This window comes from Podarcis erhardii, assembly GCF_964252035.2.
Source record: "Podarcis erhardii genome assembly, chromosome: 9".
Taxonomy (NCBI): Eukaryota; Metazoa; Chordata; class Lepidosauria; order Squamata; family Lacertidae; genus Podarcis; species Podarcis erhardii.
In genome coordinates, this window is record NC_138512.1 from 28,309,055 (window position 1) to 28,330,202 (window position 21,148).

General features: G+C 40.1%; 1 long non-coding RNA gene across 1 annotated transcript in view; it reads right to left on the reverse strand.

Annotated features, from left to right (window-relative positions):
• The window catches only part of LOC309349743, a 65,051-nt gene extending 54,883 nt beyond the window's left edge, over positions 1-10,168 (reverse strand). The window contains exon 1 of the long non-coding RNA XR_014160157.1: positions 10,133-10,168. This is a non-coding gene — a long non-coding RNA (uncharacterized lncRNA). The remainder of the gene's footprint in view (positions 1-10,132) is intronic.
• Positions 10,169-21,148: the final 10,980 nt, after the last annotated feature.

Genomic DNA, 21,148 nt, shown 5'->3' on the forward strand with positions numbered 1-21,148 from the left:
CTAAAACCTCAAAGAAAGAGTGAGGTCATGTTTATCAAGCTGGAAGCATTAAAGGAAGGCTCTGATATATTTTAATGCTGATTTCTCTCCCTCAGGCAGAAAATATTCACTTAAGCCATTGATTGTGTTCCTTAGCATTGTGGCATACTCATTAATATCAGCTACTGTACTGTGCTCGTATTGATGTATTATGAGGAACCATTTAAACCTAATAAGTTTAATCAAATATGCCATTTTAAAAACAACCATTTAAACCTAATAAGTTTAATCAAATATGCCATTTTAAAAACAAAAGAAAATAATGTTTGTTTGGAAATCTAATGCTTTTGGCAATGGAAGGGGAAAAATGAGGCCATACCTCATCTTAAATTCAAAAATGTATATAGCAGTGATTTCAAAGCCCTCAGCAATAACTGTGGAAATGAAAATGTTCAAAATGCAGTGAGCTCGACATTATGCAAAACTAGAGAGGCAAACAAAGAATGCTGCTTGGAAATATATTTATTTGTGCAGTGTTTTAAACTGACACTTGTAGGTCTGTCACAGGTAATTGAGTTATCTGCCATGAGACGGCAATTGCTTTAGGGACATGAAATAACAGCAACAAAATACAGTATAAGGTTCACCAGTGGAATCTAAGGGCCTTCTTTCAGGTGGGCTGCAGGTCTGGTGTGGGGAATCTCTGACTCAGAAGCAGGAATGGAGGAGAGTGTCACTGATTCCACCTCTGTAAGCAAATTTGCAGCTCTCAGACAAATAGATGGACTGGAACATAATTATCGTTCAGATTTTGTATTTCTCCAAATTTTACTCTACTGTACTCAGCTCAGAAAATGTACCAAGGTGACCTGCAAATTCATGGAATGTTCCATATTTTAAAGAAAGAAGGAAAGAAAAATGTACCAAAATACTTGTGAACTTCTAGCTCATGTGTCTTAAAGGGATTTCATCAATTCACTGAATAATGAATAGAAAAACCTGGTGTAAATAGACAGGTGAAGTTAAGCTCTCCTCGATGTGTTTACATATTTCAAAACACATCCATTTGAACATATATTCACTGCCTTTTATGTACTGATTTTACACAACAGCACAACTTCTGAGCGCCTTTGATTAGGTGACAATTAACTAGTACCAGCAAACTCACACTTGCAGCCTTTCTACTCCCCAAGAAAGAAATACCTCCTTGTATAACCATTAGCGTTTGATGTGGATGTCATGCAATGCAGACTTCTCAGTACAATTAAGCACCCACTTTTCAAAGTTCAAATGGTGGCAAAAGCTCTACAAACTCAAATTGGGTTAGAAATAATCTAATAATCTTTATATCCTTCTATCCACCCACTTCCACAGAAAGTGACTTTTGCTTCTACCAGTTCAGAATCGGTGTCCCTATTTGTTGCTCAGCACAATGCAGCTGTCACCTTTGGTTTCTACATATGCCAAAGGATGCAGATGCCAACAGTAGCAATGTATCAAAGGGCATGACATGGCACTGGGTAAGAAAAGAATTCTGGGCCACATCTGACAGTCAAAAGAAACCAGCTGCATGAGAATGAATGCTTGCAGCTGCAACGAGTAGCCTTCATAGCCAACAGATATGGAAGGGAGCTGACGGGAAGGCGATTCTTATAAAGATGGTGGCCTGGCTTCATTATTGTAGCTAGGAACAAAGACTTCGGCAGTGGGCAAAATAAGTGACTTACCTTTCTGAGTATTTTTGCTGCAATCAACAACAAAAAAAGAAATTTGTTTTTTCTCCCTTTTATCTGGCTTGTGGAAATATTAAAACATGGTAACTGAGAGATTAAGGGTTTATTATTTTTTAAAAAAGTGGTGATTTCATATATATATGTGTGTGTGTGTGTGTGTGTCTGTAATTCAGACTTCTAATCTAATCACAAAATTATGTATATATTTCCTAATAAATTTTAATGATCGGTTTTTGGAGAAGCACATTGTTGCAAAATTGTGCAAGTTTTTGGTTCTCACATTTTTCCTATATAAAATGTAAATCTAATATATGTATTAATTGATCCTTAATTTGCCAGTATGCAAGAAATATACCTTTGCATATTGCATCTCTTATAGGAGCCAGATTCAGTCGCAGATTCTGTTTTGCTTCTGTGCTGTGTGTGAAATATAGGCCTTGTGCAAATTTAATGTGCCTTATAGTAGTGCCTAGGCTGCATATTTCTTTCCAGCACAAAGGTTTTCCATATATGGAAGCAAGTATCCTAGAATAATACTGAATAAAAAAAAGCACAACAATTTACTAGCTGTGGACCAGCATGCTCCACAGCTATACCAATAATAAAGACATTATATTAATTAAATGCAAATGCAAATATTAAGGCAAGCTGCTGCCCTCCAGCATATGATAATTTTTCCATCTTCGTTATTCAGGAATTAAAAGGAAACCTTCAGAATGCAAACTGAAACTGGTGTAATTTTGTTCTTTTTAAAAATGAGTTGATTAGCTCAGACCCAGTGGGGAACCCTGCTATTTTCCCTGCTGTCACACTTCTTACATTTAGGGAAGAAGGCATCTCCCCAGAGTTTAAGAAAATACAGTCTGCTCATGCTCAAAATTTTATTTTTGTTCAAACTGTGCCTGGTACTGAAACAAATTTCTGGACTTGCACATAGGGACCCTGAAATCAACCAGTAGTGGAATCATGTTTATTTGTAAGTAAGTCCCATTGCATTTGATGAATTTACTCCCAGGGGAGCTGTTAAGTTGTGGGTGAACATATCAGATGACACAGTGATTCTTCAAACAGCTCTTGTTTATTCACAGGCCAGAACAGAACTGAACTGAAGGGTTCAGCCAGCCTGCTTATATAGAGCTCCACTAGAACACAACAGTAACCATTTTCTGTAACTATCCAATCAATGAACGTCACTTTCGATCCCTTATTTGCATATGTGGACCTGAACTATCTACAGTATCCCCCTGCTGGCCCACTTCAGTACATAACAGGAGCGTGCCTAGGAAAGATTTCAGTCTCATCTCAATATGCTGAAAGTATTTTTTGTCAACAGGCAGGTTGCAATTCAATCTGAAATGGGCTGCAGCACAACTAGTGTTGTTCCTTTAAGAAACAAGAAACCTCTCCTTTTAGAAAAAAATTGAAACCTCTCCTGGATGTTGACATTCTGACTGCATTCTCTGTGACCACACTGATGGTGGTGGGAAGCGTATTTTAGATCCCAGTAGCAATGAATGTGCACTCAGCCAGAGAGGTGTGTCTCCGCTGGGGTCACAGGTAGTCCTGGCATATATGGACAACTGGGGTCCCTGATGCAGTCAAAGTTGTGGAAGTTGAAATGCGTCTTAGTATTATATCTAGCTGACACATTTGTGGACTGTCCTTCAACTGATCTTCACAGAGTGGTGTGCAGATTTTGTTAATACACAGAATAAAATCTCAATGATAAAACTGCAAAACCACAATAATGTGGAAATGCTCACAAGCAGCCCAACACTCAACTACCAGCAACCATTTAGTCCTATTATAAGCCGCCAAAGACAAGGAAGAACAAATAAAATCTCCAGTTGGTAATGGAAATATATCAATGAGGAAGACATGCAAATCTCCACTGAGAAGGAATTCCACAACCATGGCACCAGAACTGTGTCACACTCATGGTGCAGGGCTACATCTTTATTATTTGTGCTATTATAAACATTAATCACTCATCCTTCATTTGCCATAACAATATGCAAGGCCAGTGCTATTTTTCTAGGAAAAGAGGTGCTGGAACTCACCATGAACACCTCCCTCGTTTCTTTTAGAATGGCAGTGGTACCACCTGAGAAGTGCTGGAACTATGTTTTGGGGAGTTCCAGCTGGGAAAAAAAAGTCCTGTGCAGGGCATCTCTCTCTCTCTCTCTCTCTCTCTCTCTCTCTCACACACACACACACACACACACACAAAACAACCTAAAGTGCCTAGTTGGGTCTGCAACAGGTAAAAAAGCACGCTGAATTCCTGCCAGAATAATAATGACTTAACAGCGTGCCAAAAAGCCCACAGAGAAATGGCCCACCTCTGACAGGAGGTTCCATAGCCTGGGTGAAGCCATGCAGAAAGCCTCCTCCTCCTTTTTTGGGTTTACACAATGGAACCCATGGTGGAAGCAGCACACTCCAGGAGCCTCTGCAGCAATACAGGGGATGCTGGAGATTATGACTGGGACCAGAAGCTGGGAAAGAGGAGCACGTACCAGCATTCTGATATTGCCCATTCTTTGACTAAGAAGTCCTGTGGATACAGGGGAGGAGGAATATTCATTTGAAGGCATCATTAAATACTCTTTCTGAGCTGGGTTATGCTAGAAAAAAAAACATTTTTGATTCTTTTGCCCTCACCTGCAGAAATTACACTAATCTTAAGGGCCCCATTACAGTTGTAGTTAGAGTTAGTGTATTTTTGGTCTTTGTGGAAGCCACCCAGAGTGGCTGGGGAATCCCAGTCAGATGGGCGGGGTACAAATAATAAATTATTATTATTATTATTATTATTATTATTATTATTATTATTATGAGGAGTTTCACCAAGATGGATTTAACCAATACTCCAATCAAGATTATAATAATGTGGCTGGACAATATGAATATATTTCATACTTAGAACAGAATTCCTCAGTTTGGAACAATCCTAGACTTAAAACTACAGATAGATCTTGCTTGAACTTCTATCCCCCTCCCCACCATAAAATAACAAAGATGTTCTTGCCATCCTTTCCCCTTCTATAATATTTAGATCACTTCCATGGGGATGTGGAAAAACTTATTTTGGATCTGAAGTTCAAACTTTCACTTTTCCCAAAATAATATGTGAACCAAAACACAGCTTTTCTTCAAAATCCACACTGCTCTGAATTTTGTGATGCAACTCTCCAAACAAATAGTGTTTAACAGTATGCATATATTATGGCATTGTGTGCATATAAATGCAACTAATAGTGAAATGCATTATATTCGGAGGAATTGCTTGCAAAAATGTGTATACTGTATTAGGAACAACAGCATACAATAATGTGTCTATTAGGAGAAATTTGCGCTAAAATGCTAGTGAATTTTCAAGAGGACTTTAAAGAATTAATAAATCCCAAACTGATGTAGAAACGTAAAGAATTTAAGAACTGAAACTGAGAGAAATCTAAATTGCTGCTCAATCACACATTTAGCTGGAGACTTAAGCTACTCCTATAACCTCACAATAGCTGCATCTCACTGTAAATGCATTTAGTTAGTACGGAACATTGGCTTCAGTATATTGCAAGTTATTGTGAGAAAATTCCTAACCCCCACTTGATTCTCTCAGGCTAAGCAGTATTCTCGAGGCACAAATTACCATGCAGACTAAATAATGGCAGAAAATTCTGGCCTCTGTTCAAACATCCAATATTGGCTGCAAGCTAAAATTAATTCAAATTAATCTGCTCCACAGAATTTATTAGGCCTCTCCACATCACCTAATGTATTAGATTGCCAAACACATACTCTCTGGCAATGCAATTTCCCGTTGGGGAGAAGAGGATGCAAGATATGTAATCTTGTCCTAAGGTCTAATTATACCTTAGCTAAAACAGGTGCATGTGTGTTTTTGTGTGGGATATGATGAAGGTTTTCATCAACGGAAATGTGAACTTCTGCTTCCATACTAATATGGATAATGGGTAATGGAGGAAAAATATTTGGTGGGGGTGGGCATGCAGCAACTATCATTATACACTCCAGAAGGTAGCACCTCTTTACTATGAATGCCTCCCCACCACCACCAAGATGAGAGATCCTGAATAAAGGCCATGCAGCAATGGAAAGGCATAATGCATGCCTAGTGATACTTGAAAAGCTTTCAGAGCTGTAGCTGCTTCTTACTGTCCCCTTTTGCTAGTAGCAATGCAGAACTGCAAGATTATTTTTAATACGTCTCCTTTCAAGAGCAGCTGAGTTTAGGCTGCATGTTTCTTTTTGTATTCTCTCTGAACGCAATGGCAACAGCATTACAGTCAGGGCTGCAGTACTCTTCTGCGCAGACTCTGCAAGTCCTGACAAGTACTGCTAACCATGCAACAAACCAAAGAATTGCCAAGCATGCAGACATTAGAAAGCAAGCATATTACAGCACTGAGAAGGCTTCAAAAGTGTAGATGAATACAGACATGGAAGAAAGTCAATTATGCTGTGTTTGCCTTTGCCTCACAACACGCTATTGAACCTCATCCATTCTTGGACTACCTCACTGGGCTATACCTCAGTTTCTCCTAAAGACCCTACATAGCTACATCGTTTTGATATCTGACTTCTACCACACCAGCCTAGACCTTGCCAGGTGGCACTGTGGTCTAAACCACCAAACCTATTGGGCTTGCAGATCATAAGGTTGGTGGTTTGAATCCATGCGATGGGGTGAGCTCCCGTTGATTTTCCCCAACTCCTGCCAACCTAGCAGTTCAAAAGTATACGAGTGTGAATAGATAAATAGGTACTGCTGTGATGGAAAGGTAAATGGTGTTTCTGCACACTCTGGCTTCCATCAGTGTTCCATTGTGCCAGAAGTGGTTTAGTCCTGCTGGCCACATGACCTGCCAAGCTGTCTGTGGACAAACATCAGCTCCCTCGGCCTGAAAGCGGAGATGAGCGCCACACCCCATAGTTGAATTTGACTGGACTTAACCGTCCAGGGGCCCTTTACCTACCTTTTACCTTTATATACATAAAAATGTAAGGGTGTCATTGTGCAGCCCCCATTGGGGGATTAGTAGTGCACATCACAATCCTGGATTTGCATCAAGTCAGAGTGCAGCCCCAGTTAGAGGATTGGAGTTGATTTAATATTTGTGCTCTTCTTTTCCAATGACAAATGTTGACCTCAGAGTGGCTCACAGTAATCACAACAGCATTTAAAAAACAACAGACATTGCAATCACTATACTATCAACCACATTAGCCTATAAAGCAAATTGCAACGTTAATCAAAACAGTTAATACAATTCAATCAAGTCATAGTGCCTTATGGCAATCCTTGATTTGCATGAAGTCAGGATGAGGGAGGGGATCAAGAGAGAAGGCAGGTTGCACAACAGCAAAGGAAAGGTGTAGCTTTAAATGACAGCAGAAGTTTGAATAAAGCAGGGATGGACACAGAGGGAAATGGAGGTTTTGCAAAACAGCAGAAATTAGGAAAAAAGCAGCATGGCGGAGACACAATGTATGGGAGTAGGAAGATGCAGGAGGTCACCATGGGGGTTGTTTGTGTGCAGAGGGGATGCACAAAAGGAAGATGCATGTGGATGAATGTAAAAATGGGTGCAAAGCGGGGCTGCAGATTAGAATAAAGAAGTGGCTTCGGAAATGGGGTTGGGAAGGTGAAAAGTGAATTTAGTGGTTGTATGGGATAGGAAGAGAAAGCTGTAGAGGGTTAATTTGGGGGTGGCTGGGGAGTTGGCTAGTGGAGCGAGCAGGGGTGCAGCCGTAAGTATGTATGTTTTTGTGTGTGTGTGTGTGCATTTATAGTGAAAACCCACCTTATGAAAGAGCTGGGCTTCAAATGTAGTGAAGGACTCACTGTTCTGTGCTTCCCCCTCGCCCCATGCTTTCATAAATATTTTCATGTAATTGAAAACTCAAATCTATTTCATTTCCCGATTTTAGTGAAATATAATTTACAACCAAAGATTGCATTTCTTGTGAAGTTCCTATCGATCCAGCGCTGCTGGTCTATTGGTGACTCACTTCACATTTATAAGAAGATACTATTCTTATATTACTCATATCCTCAACTGAGGTGTGAGCTCATAACAAATAACAACAAGGAACCTAGCCAGCTTTTCCAGGGAGGCTAGCATACTTCAGTCCTGACCAGCCTACATAAGGTTTCAGTTAGCTCTAGCTGCTCACAGAGACAAGATAACTTGTGGCTGCCTTAGCATAACCCTTTGGAGCTGTCCAAGGTCCTGTATTCTCTCTGCTTGACTCAGACTGGGGGACTGGACAGTGCTTGTTTTCCACATGAGTCTCAAGTGCCCACAGAACTGGTAACTCTTAGAATCACAGAATCATAAATTGTAAAATTGGGAGGGACCACCAGGGTCATATAGTTTTAACCCCCTGCAATGCAGACCACCATCTTTGTGGCTTGAGAGCACACAGCATGTATGTTGCAGTCCTACATGATTTTGGGCCAGTTCTGGATAACAGTCCACCTTCTTTTTTATTTTAAAAATAATTTTATTTATAATTTTTCAACTAATAAACAGTTCGACAACATTTCAAATTTAGCAAGCAATCATTCCTCCTACAACTTCTCCTCCCTCCCCTCCATGGTTCCCTCAAATTTTCAATTTATGTTGCATATTATAGTTACTCTATTCTATACCTTTGCCTTATCTCACAATAAATACAAAAAATCACCCACACTGCTGTTCTTACTCAAATCCTATTTCAGCAGCCATTCTTCTTGGGTAGGTACCACCTCAACACACCATTTTTGTGTGTATAATATTTGTGCTGCCATGGTTGTGTAAAGAAATAGATTCATCTGTTGGGGGGGGGGATTTCTGCTTCAGTTATCCCTAGTAAAAAAGCTTCTGGTCTTTTTGGGAAAGTTGCCTTAAATAGTTTTTTCAACTCATTATAAATCATCTCCCCAAAGTCCTTAGCTACTTTGTTACTCATTTGTAACATGAGTCTTCTTTACATTTCCAACAAAGATTTGACGTTGATTTATACAGTTTGGATAATTTACTTGGTGTTAGATACCATCTGTATATCATTTTCATAAAATTCTCCCTCAAGGTATGACATACGGTGAATTTCAACCCAAATTTCCCCAACTTTTCCCATGATTCTAATTCTATGTTGTGCCCCACATGCCTAGCCCAATGGACCACAGTAGATTTAACCTTTTCATCTTTGATTTGCCATTCTAACAATAACTCATACATCCTCGATATCACTATTACTCTATTTTTAATTAGTTTGCATTCAAATTAGAACTTTGCAACACATCAAAGCAACACTTTTTATAGCATTTGAGCATTTCATTCAGGTGGTTGTAATGAAACCAGCTCATTACCCAATTTCTAATATCATCAAACTTTTTCAGTTTTACATATTTTTCTGTAAAATCTAATAGGTCTCTGTATGTTTTTGCATGTTCAATTTCTTCTGGGAAATTGCTTCTATAGGTGAAAGCCACATCTTTACTGCTGAGATTCTACCCAATAGCGATAATTTCACCCTTCCCCATATTTTCAAGTTCTTTCTAACCTTTTTCCATACTATGACATAATTATCTTGGAACATATTGGGGTTCTTAGCAATCAGCCATACACCAAAGTATTTAATTTTTTTCTCAATCTTTATTCCACTTAACACTCCTAGTTCCGCTTTTAACTGTGGTTCTTAACTGCACCACAGTTAAGAACTCCACCTTCTTTTGAAGAAATATTGCTGATACTCTCAACCTCTCAAACATCTCCCTAATTTCAACCTGTGCTTTATGGCAACAAGGGTGTAAACTGAAGCTTGATTTTGTTAAGACAAATAAAAGACATAGCCATTTGCAGCCTAAAGACATCTAAAACCACATATGTTCAAACACAAGTTTCTGCAGTGGGTCTCTTGAATAAAAAGAGAGAGATGTCTTACATTTATTGCAAGCAATGGCTTTATATTCTGTGTCCTTGAAAGCTCTTGGAGTTAAATACCAGTTAGGATCGCAAGATGGCTGCAATTGGTATTGCTGCTTGAGTTCACTACTTTTGCATGTCTCTGTGTGTAACAAAGCAACAAACACTACACCTATTCTTAGCTCACTGAGGGTGCAATCTCATCCATGTCTCTTGAGATGTAGGCCATATTCAGTTCAATGGGAAATACTGCTACGAAAGTGTGTACGGGATTGCAGCCTGAAGCACTTGTTCCAGTTCTCCCTATTAGTAGCACAGAATTCTTATAACACTGTTATCCCACAGCACACATTGCACTTCAGCGCTGAAACAAGCCTTCAAAAATTAATTTAAACCCTTTTCTATGGTGGCACCTGATCTCTGGAATGTTTTCCCCCGTCCCAAAGAGGCTCTATCTATAGTGCGTTTAAAATACTGGAAACGTACCTTTTTGTCTAGGCATTTCCTGGTTGTTGATTGCTGGGTTGCACAGCTGGACTGAACTACTGTTTGTTCTGTACTATTCTTAGTATTTTTGGTGCTTTTATCTGCTGGTTATTTGTTATATATAGCTTGCACCCTGCAGGGGTCACTTCAGTGCTGCTAACACAGCATTTTGACTTCCTCCCAGAGGCACACTCCATTGTCTCTCAAGACAGATGAATGCCAACAACAGCAACAGGAAGCAGTTCGTAAGTTGACTAAATAAATAATAATAATCACAGTTACTTACATACACCCTTATTGGTTTCCCCATAGCACTGTTATATCTATCAAAAGAGTCATCTATCCATTCATTTAATCAAGAACATCATGCGTTTGCTTTTAATAAAATTCCCATGGTGGGTAGCCATCATTTCTCTAGAACAAATTCTAACCCTAAACTAGAATATTTGCAACAAGAACAGTCATATTACCAATAATGTTAAACAATGAAAACACAAAATTCCTTTCTCTCCATTAATTTCATCCCTGATCTTATGACGGTGCTCCAGTTCTTCATTCTATTTAGTTCTATTCTCAGTTGGCCATAAGCACAAGTAAAACATTTGGCCTATAGTCTTTAACTTTCCAGTGAGGTCAATCCTATTTATAGAGAGTGTTTTTGTGACAGACAAATGGAAATGTTTTAGGAATCCATTGTTGCTATTGCAAAAAGTTCACATGAACCGCTCTTCCAATTAGACTAATAGTTCACCTAATCCAATATCCTGACTGTAACAATTGACCACGCCAGGTGCTCCAAAGGTACATTGAAGGCCATTCTTCACATGAGGCCATTCTTCACATACAGCAAACAGTCTTGTGTGGCAGCCAGACAAGTTCAGCAGCAACACTAAAAGTCTGGATTTCCAAATCCATATACTAGGGAGTGGGATTTCACTGCACAGGACTTTGGTGGCTGTGCTTAGAAAACCATGATCTGAAATACCGCACAGACATGGCTATCTGGCCTTTCCGATGAAGGGAGCTTGTACATGTTCAGGCGTACATATCTCAGGGGTTTCTCATTGTATGTGGCATAAAGTACTTTCTTGATCCTTGAGGCCAACAGCAGGTGCTTAATGGAATGCTCCCGTCTTTCTCATTTTTGCTTTTGTGCTGACTAACCAAATTATTTAGTGGATGTTTCCCTTGAAAAAGAACCAGGGAGAAGGAAATCCATGCATTCCTCTCACCATATGGCAAAAAAATTAAACTCAAGCAAGGCTCAGTTGTAATCTAGGGAAAGGAAGTCAGTGAATGACACATACATCAACAATAATGAGAATGCTCAGCTAAATGAATCATGAGTATATTGTGTCATATATAATCACTGACAAGGCAGAGCAGCAGGGAGAACAATATTTTATCGGATGCAAAGAGTTTTGCAGAGTATTTAATCATAAAAGCACCGTACAAAGGGGTTTTCCTGTGATCAACATATCCTTTCATCATTAAGTGACATATTATTCATAGGTTAAACAGCCAAAGGTAAAATGCTTCCAGATAACTCTCTTTTTTGCAGTCTCAGTGGGCTAGATTCAACTCCATAGTTTTGCTAGCAGGACCCTCTCCTCTCCCCATCTGCCTCCACTGGTCAACTCCCTTGGCAATGTCCCCCCCCCAACCAGGACTGGCTAATTGACGAGGCTAGGTGGGAACCTCCAGGTATCCAGCTTGGGGGGGGGCAGCGAAGCCAGCTACCTTGCCGGAGGTCTAGTAGTCTCCAAGGGGTTGCTGTGCACGACCATGCAAAAGCCGCCCTCCAGTTAATACGGGGAACGGTCATTCTGTCAGACAAGTGGAGAGAATGTTTGTTTTAGCACTACATTGGATTACAATATTTCAATGTGTTTTTTTTAATAATTGGTGAACAGCATCTTTCATGCTGGTTTATCTTCTGAAATGACCTGTCCTGATCATTTCAGAAGACACCCCTTTCAATATGACTCATTTGGCTTATGGGTTTGGATGTTCAAGCCCAAACCTCTGTGTGTGTGTGTGTGTGTGTGTCTGTGTGTCCTCACAATGAAGAATAATAAAGCTGTAAGATGAAATTTAGGATGAATCTTCTACAGCAGGGACAGATGTAGCCCATCAGAGGTTATTGGAATCCACTCCTAATAGCACTAGCCACCAGATCCAGTCATTAGGGATGATGGGAGTTGTGGTCCAACAACCTCCAAAGGGTTATATGTTCTTCATCCCTGTTCTTTGAGTTTATTGAAAATGAAAATCATTTGAGTTTATTGAAAATGAAGTTCTCCCCTCCATTTGCCCAAGTCTACCTACTGTGATTGACAACTGAGTAGGGAGATGGGAAGATGTGAATCTGAATTTCCCTCACAAATAATCACTATACTTAAACATGGTAGCAGATCAGATAACCTGGTTACAGTGGATTATTTTAAGTAGATGTTTACAGAATTATAGCAAGCGTTATATCCATATGGATTAAGATTTCATGTATTCCAGGGTTTGCGAAGCATTTGGATTTTTAGTGGGAACCGTCTCAGGGTTCATGTTAGGTCATGAACTGTTTACATTGCAAGAAAGCCTTGAAGATTTTGGTCAGAGTGGAATGATATTACAGTGGTTTTGTGGGTTCTTTGTGTGATGCCTGGGAACTTGCTGAACAACAACAGGATTTCAGATTAACAACACATGAGCCAGATGGTTGGGCTAATATGCAATCTTAAACATAATGAGAGAGATCTGTTTTATTTGTGATAATTAGAATGAGGATTTAATGAGTAACTAGGAGTTTTTCTTCTTCTTTTGATTACTTATTATTTTCAAGGAACAAAATAATTTTATGTTGTATTGAGAAAGTACTTAGTTTTGGAGCAGAAATGGTCTGGTCTGAGTATAATTATGTTTTTTATTTTATTTTAAAAAGCCATGCAACAAAGAGTTTTCTAATCGCTGCCTCAGTATCTGAAGACAGGCATGCCCAACCTGCAGCCCTCCAGATGTTTTCACCTACAACTCCCATGATCCCTAGCTAAAAGGACCAATGGTCAGGGATGATGGGAATTGTAGTCTAAAACATTGGAAGGGCTGAAGGTTCGGGGTGCCTGATTTAGGATGAGAAAACATAGGTTCAGTCCTTAAAATGCCAGGCTGGTAACTGTCTGCTCACTGGTGACAAATTTCCTTATCCATTTACAGTTCAATCATTTTCAAGTCTACTCGGAAGTAAGCCCCATCCAGTTCAATAGAAGTTAAACTTCAATAGGTGCGTTATAGCCTATACACAGTTATGTAGGAGTGGGGATGGAGAATAAATATAATTCAGTTTGCAAACCGATCTAATTCAAAAATAAATAAATCACACTTTCTGAAACAATACATGAGCTGAAACATAGACATTCTTCAAAATTTGCAATTCTCTGAATTTTGCAGTGGAATTCTCAACAAAGTAATGTGAACGAAAATGCATGTGGTAGGTTAAAGTGTCCATATTTTTGACATACATTAGACAAATACCATAAAAGTGCATTATATAAGGAGAAAATAATCTGCAAGAATGTGTATATCAGGAGAAATTCACTCTAACATGCTGATGAATTGTCAAGAGGGCTTTAAAACCAAATCACAAACTGATGTGGAAATGTGGAGAAATGAACTTAAGATTAGAAAAGTGAGAAACCAAGCATGACACAGTCACCCATCTCTACCTCAGAGTAGGTCCCATTGAACTCAGTGGTCTTACTTCTGAATAGTCAGGAAGCCTCATAAATTCCCAATCCACACTGAAATACAACCTGAATATTCCATCTTCTCTTCTCTCTCCAAATACCATTGTGGATTATAGCAATATAAAACTAATAATGTCATGCAATGGGTCCCTGCTTTTCCTATCCCTTACAATCATGAATGGGATTTAGGAACCCTTTATAGAATTTAGCCACCTGTTCACTGTTCCAAATTCCTAGCAAACAATGGTGCTGGTGCTTCCATACAACACATATGCAAAGCTTAAAGAGTTTACTTGTTGCACAGAAGTTTAGGTGGCAATTTTTGCTTTTTGAATAAACGTCTCTATTTGTGTAAGCAGCTCCTCTCTTTTTTGTAACCAGCATGATAGCACTATTTTCTTTTTGAAACTTGACATGGATCCTATGATATTGTACTTTGAGTGCTATCATTGGCATCTCATTAAAAGGATAGAAACAGCTTTCTCATGTAGCAAAGCAATAATTGATTGATCATCTCAGATAGAGCATCTGTGGAGGTGTTGTTAGTCTTAATGTTGAACCCCCCAGCATCCCCAAATCTATCTTGTTAACAAGCCCCTGCTGTGGGATCTTTTCTAATAAGTGGTCCTTCACTTTTAGCTTTGAATTGGCTCTGAGCCCTGCTGCATCACAGGTAACAAGTCATTCTCAGATTGCCTCAGCCGGTGCTAAGACAGCCATGATATTATGCTTCATTACAAAAGCACAGCAGGCCTATAAATGAATGCAAACAGGGCATAAGGGTAGGTTTACAAATGCACATTTATTCTTTGATGTCTCCAACCTCAAGTGACAATCTTGTCGTGTGCAACAGTTGGTGCAGAAAAGGTTTTCATGTTGTCTCACCTCGTTGCTCAAAGCCAGGATTGGAGAGGCAGCTCACAGATTCAGTTGTCAGTCTTCAAGTGATACTCCTATGCATGCATTTCTTCTACACAGTGGTACTTCGAGTTACAAATACCTCAGGTTACAAACGCTTCAGGTTACAAACTCCACTAACCTGGAAGAATTACCTCGAGTTGAGAACTTTGCCCCAGGATGAGAACGGAAATCATGTGCCTCAGGTTAAGAACAGTTTCAGGTTAAGGATGGACCTCCGGAACCAGTTAAGTTTGTAACTAGAGGTACCACTATTTAATAATAATAATAATAATAATAATAATAATAATAATAATAATAATAATTTATTTATACCCCACCCTCCCCAGCCAAGACTGGGCTCAGGGCAGCTAACAACCAATAATAAAAACAAGTTGATTAAAATACAATTTAAAAGATTAAGATACAACATTAAAACAATTAGGGAGCAATCTCTTCATAGGAGGAGAAAGGAAAAAGAAAGAAGGGGAGGGAATCAAACTGATTCTGAGCCAAAGGCGAGGTGGAACAACTCTATCATACAGGCCCTGCGGAAAGAGATCAGATCCCGCAGGGCCCTGGTCTCAAGAGACAGAGCATTCCACCAAGGGGAATGGCCAAGTGTGCCAACTTGAATAAAATATTGGGGGGCAGATAAGCCCCACCCTACATAATCAATCACATGACATGGTGCATGCACACCATTTGAATGGCAATGCCCATCAACTTGGGGGGGGGCAGCCCTCTCAAATATTTCATGGGGCGGGGACAAAGAACCCTCAGCTCCTAAGCACTGGCTCTTATGAGAATGGCACGTGAATAGAGTGGGGTTATGCTTTTATCCTCATCCCTGACATCACATGTGCTTCTTGGAACAGCAATATGTTGCATGCAGTTGTTTGTAAGGAAAACTCAGCATTTGAGCTCCTGCTTCTGTGCAAGAACTTAGCGCAATTGGGACAACCAGTGTCACAGCTGCAGGAAGGCCCTATCACATGAGCAGGAGGGCTAAGGTTTCCTTACAGACAACAGGCAGTAAGGAAGTATGTGTGATTTGGGGTGGGGCCGAAAGCCTAGAGCCACTTCCCCAACAACTTGCCATTGCTCTGCATGTGAATAATGCGGTCATAGGGCATTTCCCTGCCCCCATCTCTCTCTCTCTCTCTCTCTCTCTCTCTCTCTCTCACACACACACACACACACACACACACACATTCAGTTAGGTTTTCAGGACAAAAGACACAGACTGTCTTGATTTGTGTTGCTTTAGCAGGTCTGGCACACACTGCAGATATGTCCCATGGCAGCCAAAGTGAATTACTGGGATAAAACTGCCTTACATAAACTCATCTAGAGGTTTTTCAGAGAAAGCCTGCCAGATATTTGGCCTTTACAGTCAGCCACTGAAAATAAAAAGAGAAGACAAAATTGTCAGGCAGATGGATCTCATTCATTTTTACTCAGAAAATAGTCTCATTGTATTTCTTGGGGATTTCTCTCTCTCTCTCTCTCTCTCACACACACACACACACACACACACACACACACACACACGGGGAGAATTCCAGCCTTAATCAGTTAATGTTTTCCTCCCAGAATATTTCATAAATGTCTATTCTAATCCCCCCCCACTCACATTTTTACATTTTCTCAAAGAAAGGAAAAAGGTGAGCTTAAACCAAACTAAGAATTAACTTAAGTTTTCATTCTAAGGTTTTAAAAGTCACTTTTACATGAGGAAACAAGAAAGGACAGCTGTGCAGTTTTGCCCCATGGTGCAGGTAGAATAAGTTAGCATTTATACAGCAATCTAAAGCATGGGTGGGGGAGAGTGGCCAAATGTCCCTCTATGTCTCTCTACCTGGCCCTTGGACCTCCCCCAGTCATGCCTACTCTCCCCAGATTGCTAATCCTCAGTAGCCCTGCTTTGCACTTCCCTTGAATGCTTCTGCCCAGCAGCAATGTGTTCTTGAAATGTGCTTGCCTAGATGGAGGGTAGAGAGGGGTCTATGCAGAAAACAGCCTACTATACAAAGATAAGAGTCTCTCACCCATGATATTACATCAGCTGTCAATAAACTATTCTCTCAGTTCAGACCTTTTTTGGCAGCTCTTTCGTTATTCCGATAAGCACTGAGGTTTCATTTTAAAACCTCCACCCAGTTTCGAGTCTCCATTCGTGAGAAGTGCCATACCACATTTTCTAGAACATTTAACAGCTGCTTATGAGAGCACTTCCTAATGATCACAGCTCATCATTCCTGGTGGTAGCAGCCTCTTCCTCCTCTAAAAACAAAAACAAAAAACCCAGAAGTGCAAAATTCGTAATGCAAGTTCAGCATTTATAAGTCTCTTTGTTATTGTAAGCAAAAAGCAGTATATACAACTCTTCTAATTAAAAGAAACAAAGACATAAAGAAACAGATGTACTTAAAGATTCAAGTAGGGCAGCAACCTTCCCCAAACTGATACTCTCCAGATTTTTTAAAACTACAAATCCTATAATCTCTGACCATTGAATATTCTGCTTTGGGCTCATGGGAATTGTAGTCCAAGACATCAAACTAGTATCAAGATTATTAACACATTGAGATATTTTAAAAGTAGAGCAATCTGATATTAAGAAGTACAATAAACATATGGGACTTTTCTTACTTGAAGGGCACAAAAACAGAGGCAACTGTTACTCCACACTCTTTCTCTGAAGATGTAAGATCATCTTGGCTTTGACAAAGTTCTACCTACTCCTTAGATTTTACAGAAGTCAGTAGTCAAGCCAACACTGGAAAACAGATCAAAAAAGTTCAGTGTGCATATGTGTTTGTAAAAATGCATTGTTGCCCTTTTCACTCAGTATTCTTCATATGCATCACTGTTCCCATTCCGCTGCAGTCTGCCTTCTGCACAAAACTATGTAACTTGTTTCACTGTCCACTATTGTAAAATTCCATAATCTACATAGTTTACATTGTCATTATGTTATTCTACCATAATAAAATGGGGCGGGAGGAAAGACATAATCAACTACATATCATTTGCAGACTAAATGCAGCAACAACAGCAAAAACTGATAGTATTTATTAGTATTGATTTCCATTCCAGACATGGGACAAATAAGCAAAGATCAGCAATTTCTGTTTCCATTGGGATTCACCAGCATTCCTAACTTGTGTATGTATGTGTGTGTGTGTGCATACTATGTAATACGCCATCCCATTTAGTGTGAGCACAAATTGGGGTACATTCTTTGAGAAAGCACTATCCTTATTTATCCAGCTGAATAATATGTGGCAACTTTTTATGTTCTTTGCATGATATTCTCACTGGAAAGTCCTTGCTCTGAATCTCAGCTCGACTATGAGTGCACTGAATAGTCAAAGCTAATATTTCTGATCCCAAGCTCCATACTGATAATGCAGAGCTAATACCGGTCTCTCATGCTGGGTTACTGTATGAATCACTTTGAACACCAAGAAACAGGAACTATTATGACAACAATGACTACAACAATGACTCTTACTACTACTTAATAATGATTAATGACCCCTTCTTGTCCTTTACCTACACTCATAAACAAGTTGATTTTTGATACATGGGTGAAATGGAGAATCGAATCCATTTTAGGGATTGTGAGTGCAAAACTAGTATAGGGAAATTCTTCTGAATCCATCAGTTTGCATCTTGTAATAATGAACATGGTGCCTGTGCCGTTTAGGAGTTATCTTGTTGGGTATCCTAATCCAGTCTAAGCACAGCCTATGGCCTTCTTTAATTTCAGACATAGATCTCTTCCTGCAGCCACCACCTTTCACCTATGATTGCTATTCCTTTGGCTGTTTGTTGATGCTTCTGGGCTTCAATAACCGACAGACTGGAAAAGGAGCAGTTCACAAATAATGGCATATGAATAATTCAGCGCTAGGCCATAGTACATGAAAATGCAGCAGAAGCAATTGAGTTGTTTGGGTGCATATAAATTGTCAGCCCTGTTAGGCAGGTAAGCTTGAACTCTGGACATTCCCCCCCCCTTGCACTGCCCATAGGTAGGGCTAAATGACTGAAGCATTGATAGACAAATATACATTTTGAAGTGGAAATGGTGCTGGAGAGTGAAAGGGTTAAACAGCACTCCACATATTTATTTATTTTTGCCAATTAAATTTTATTGATTTTCAAAAAATAATAATTAAGAATATTGTTTTCTCATTCCAAAGCAACCTCTTTCTTAAGAATTCCGCGCACCCCTTTACAAAACCAGCTATCTCAGTTTTGTCACCTGCAGTTGTGTGTAGCATTTCGTTCTGACTTTCAGTGTGGCATGCCAAAATGCCAAAAGGCTACATTTGACATACAACTTGTGCCCCCTTGGAAACTGGGATGATTTGATGCAGTATGGTTCCATGTGAATGTTAGAATTCCTGCTCCGTGTTTGCAGTCATAGGATTGTTGTCTATCACATGACGGCGTATGTTTTGACTCTACAAAGTGGGAAGTGACGGAGAAAGGATGTTTGTGTTACTGTGTTCCGTGAAGTGGGACTATTGTATTTTTCCCTTTTTCTTTTTGCTGTCTGATGCTAGAGAGAGAGGGAGCCATGTTGCAGTGCTCCATGTGAGTTTATATGTAAATAAAGTAGATTAGCGAAAATGCTGAGTTGCTGAGGTCTGTCACGCAAGCTGCGAAGACTCTGTGGATCCCTAAGTGTGCTGATGTCTGCTGGCATCGGTCGCTGTGATGTTCGGGCTGAAGAAAGCTTTTGAAGCTCCCAAACAATCGACCAGGAGGGAGAGAACATGCCAGTTGGGCATGTGTCTCTACCAGGGTCCTACTCAAGTGTAGGATGAGCTCCTGACAGTGAATGCTATCCTAGACATCTTACCTACATCCAGCCACACACACACAAAGCCAGAAAAATGCACAGCAGGTAAGAATATAAGAAGAGCCTTCTGAATCATGCCACTAGTCCATCAAGTCCATCATCCTGTTCTCACAGTGGCCAACCAGATGCCTGTAAGAAACCTGCACCTGCAAGCTGGATTCAGGTACAGTAGAACTCTCCCCACCCTCCTGTGGTGTCCAGCAACTGGTATTCAGAAGCATTCCTGCCACCAACTGTGGAGGCAGAGCACAGCCATCATGGCTGGTAGCCACTAATGGCCTTCTGAGAGCCAGTGTGGTGTAGTGGTTAAGAGCGGTAGACTCATAATCTGGGGAACCGGGTTCAATTCCCCACTCCTCCGCATGCAGCTGCTGGGTGACCTTGGGCTGGTCACACTTCTTTGAAGTCTCTCAGCCCCACTCACCTCACAGTGTTTGTTGTGGGGGAGGAAGGGAAAGGAGAATGTTAGCCACTTTGAGACTCCTTCAGGTAGTGATAAAGTGGGATATCAAATCCAAACTCCTTCTCCTCCTCCTCCTCCTCCTCCTCCATAATTTTCTTTTAAGGCCATCCAAGTTGGTGGCCAATACTGCGTCCTCTGGGAGTGAGTTCCATAAGAAGGAATTTATTTTATCTGTCCTCAGTCCTCCAACACTCAGCTACATTGGATGTCCACAGGTTCTAATGTAATGAGAGAGGGAGGGAAAACTGTTCTCCATCCCCATTCTTCACCCCATGCATAATTTTATAAACTTCTATCGTGTCACCTCTTACTTGTCTTCCCTCTAAACTAAGAAGTCCCAAATACTGCAACCTTTCTTTTCATAAGGGCATCACTCCACCCCCTTGATAATTTCACTTGCCCTTTTCTGAGACCTTTCCAAACTGCAATATCCATTTTGAGGTGAGGTCACTGCAGTTCAGTTGTGCATCAAGGTAGATCAAGAATAAATGAGCCTCCTGACTCCAAGGGACTTGTGCATCTCTGGCTTAAGATCCCAGTTTCAAAATGCAAGAACCAGCAGAAGCATGTTAGTTAAAGGATACCACAGTCATCATATGTCACTACACCAACACTGTGTTTATTCTCTAATGGCTTTACATAAATATCTTGGGGAGAGGAAGACACAGATGTGAGCTGTAGATGCCCGTGGGGAGAAAAACCTGTCAGCTGTGAATGTGTCACTGCAAAATAGAAAAATACGCCTCCAACCTTCTTTACATATACTCTTCCCCAACCTAAAGTGTTGCATCATATATACATATTTTCATAACCAAATGGGAGTAACTTGGATTTTCTTGGCCCACCTTTCTTCAGTCAAAGACATGTTCGCTAGAAGATGGTTCTCTCTCTCTCTCTCTCTCTCTCTCTCTCTCTCTCTCTCTCTCTCTGAAATCATTTTTATTTGATTTTACAAATATCAATTTATAACCATACCAAATGCACATCCATATAAAGAGATTACTCTGGATCTTGATACTTCCCCACCATCCCCTCCATGG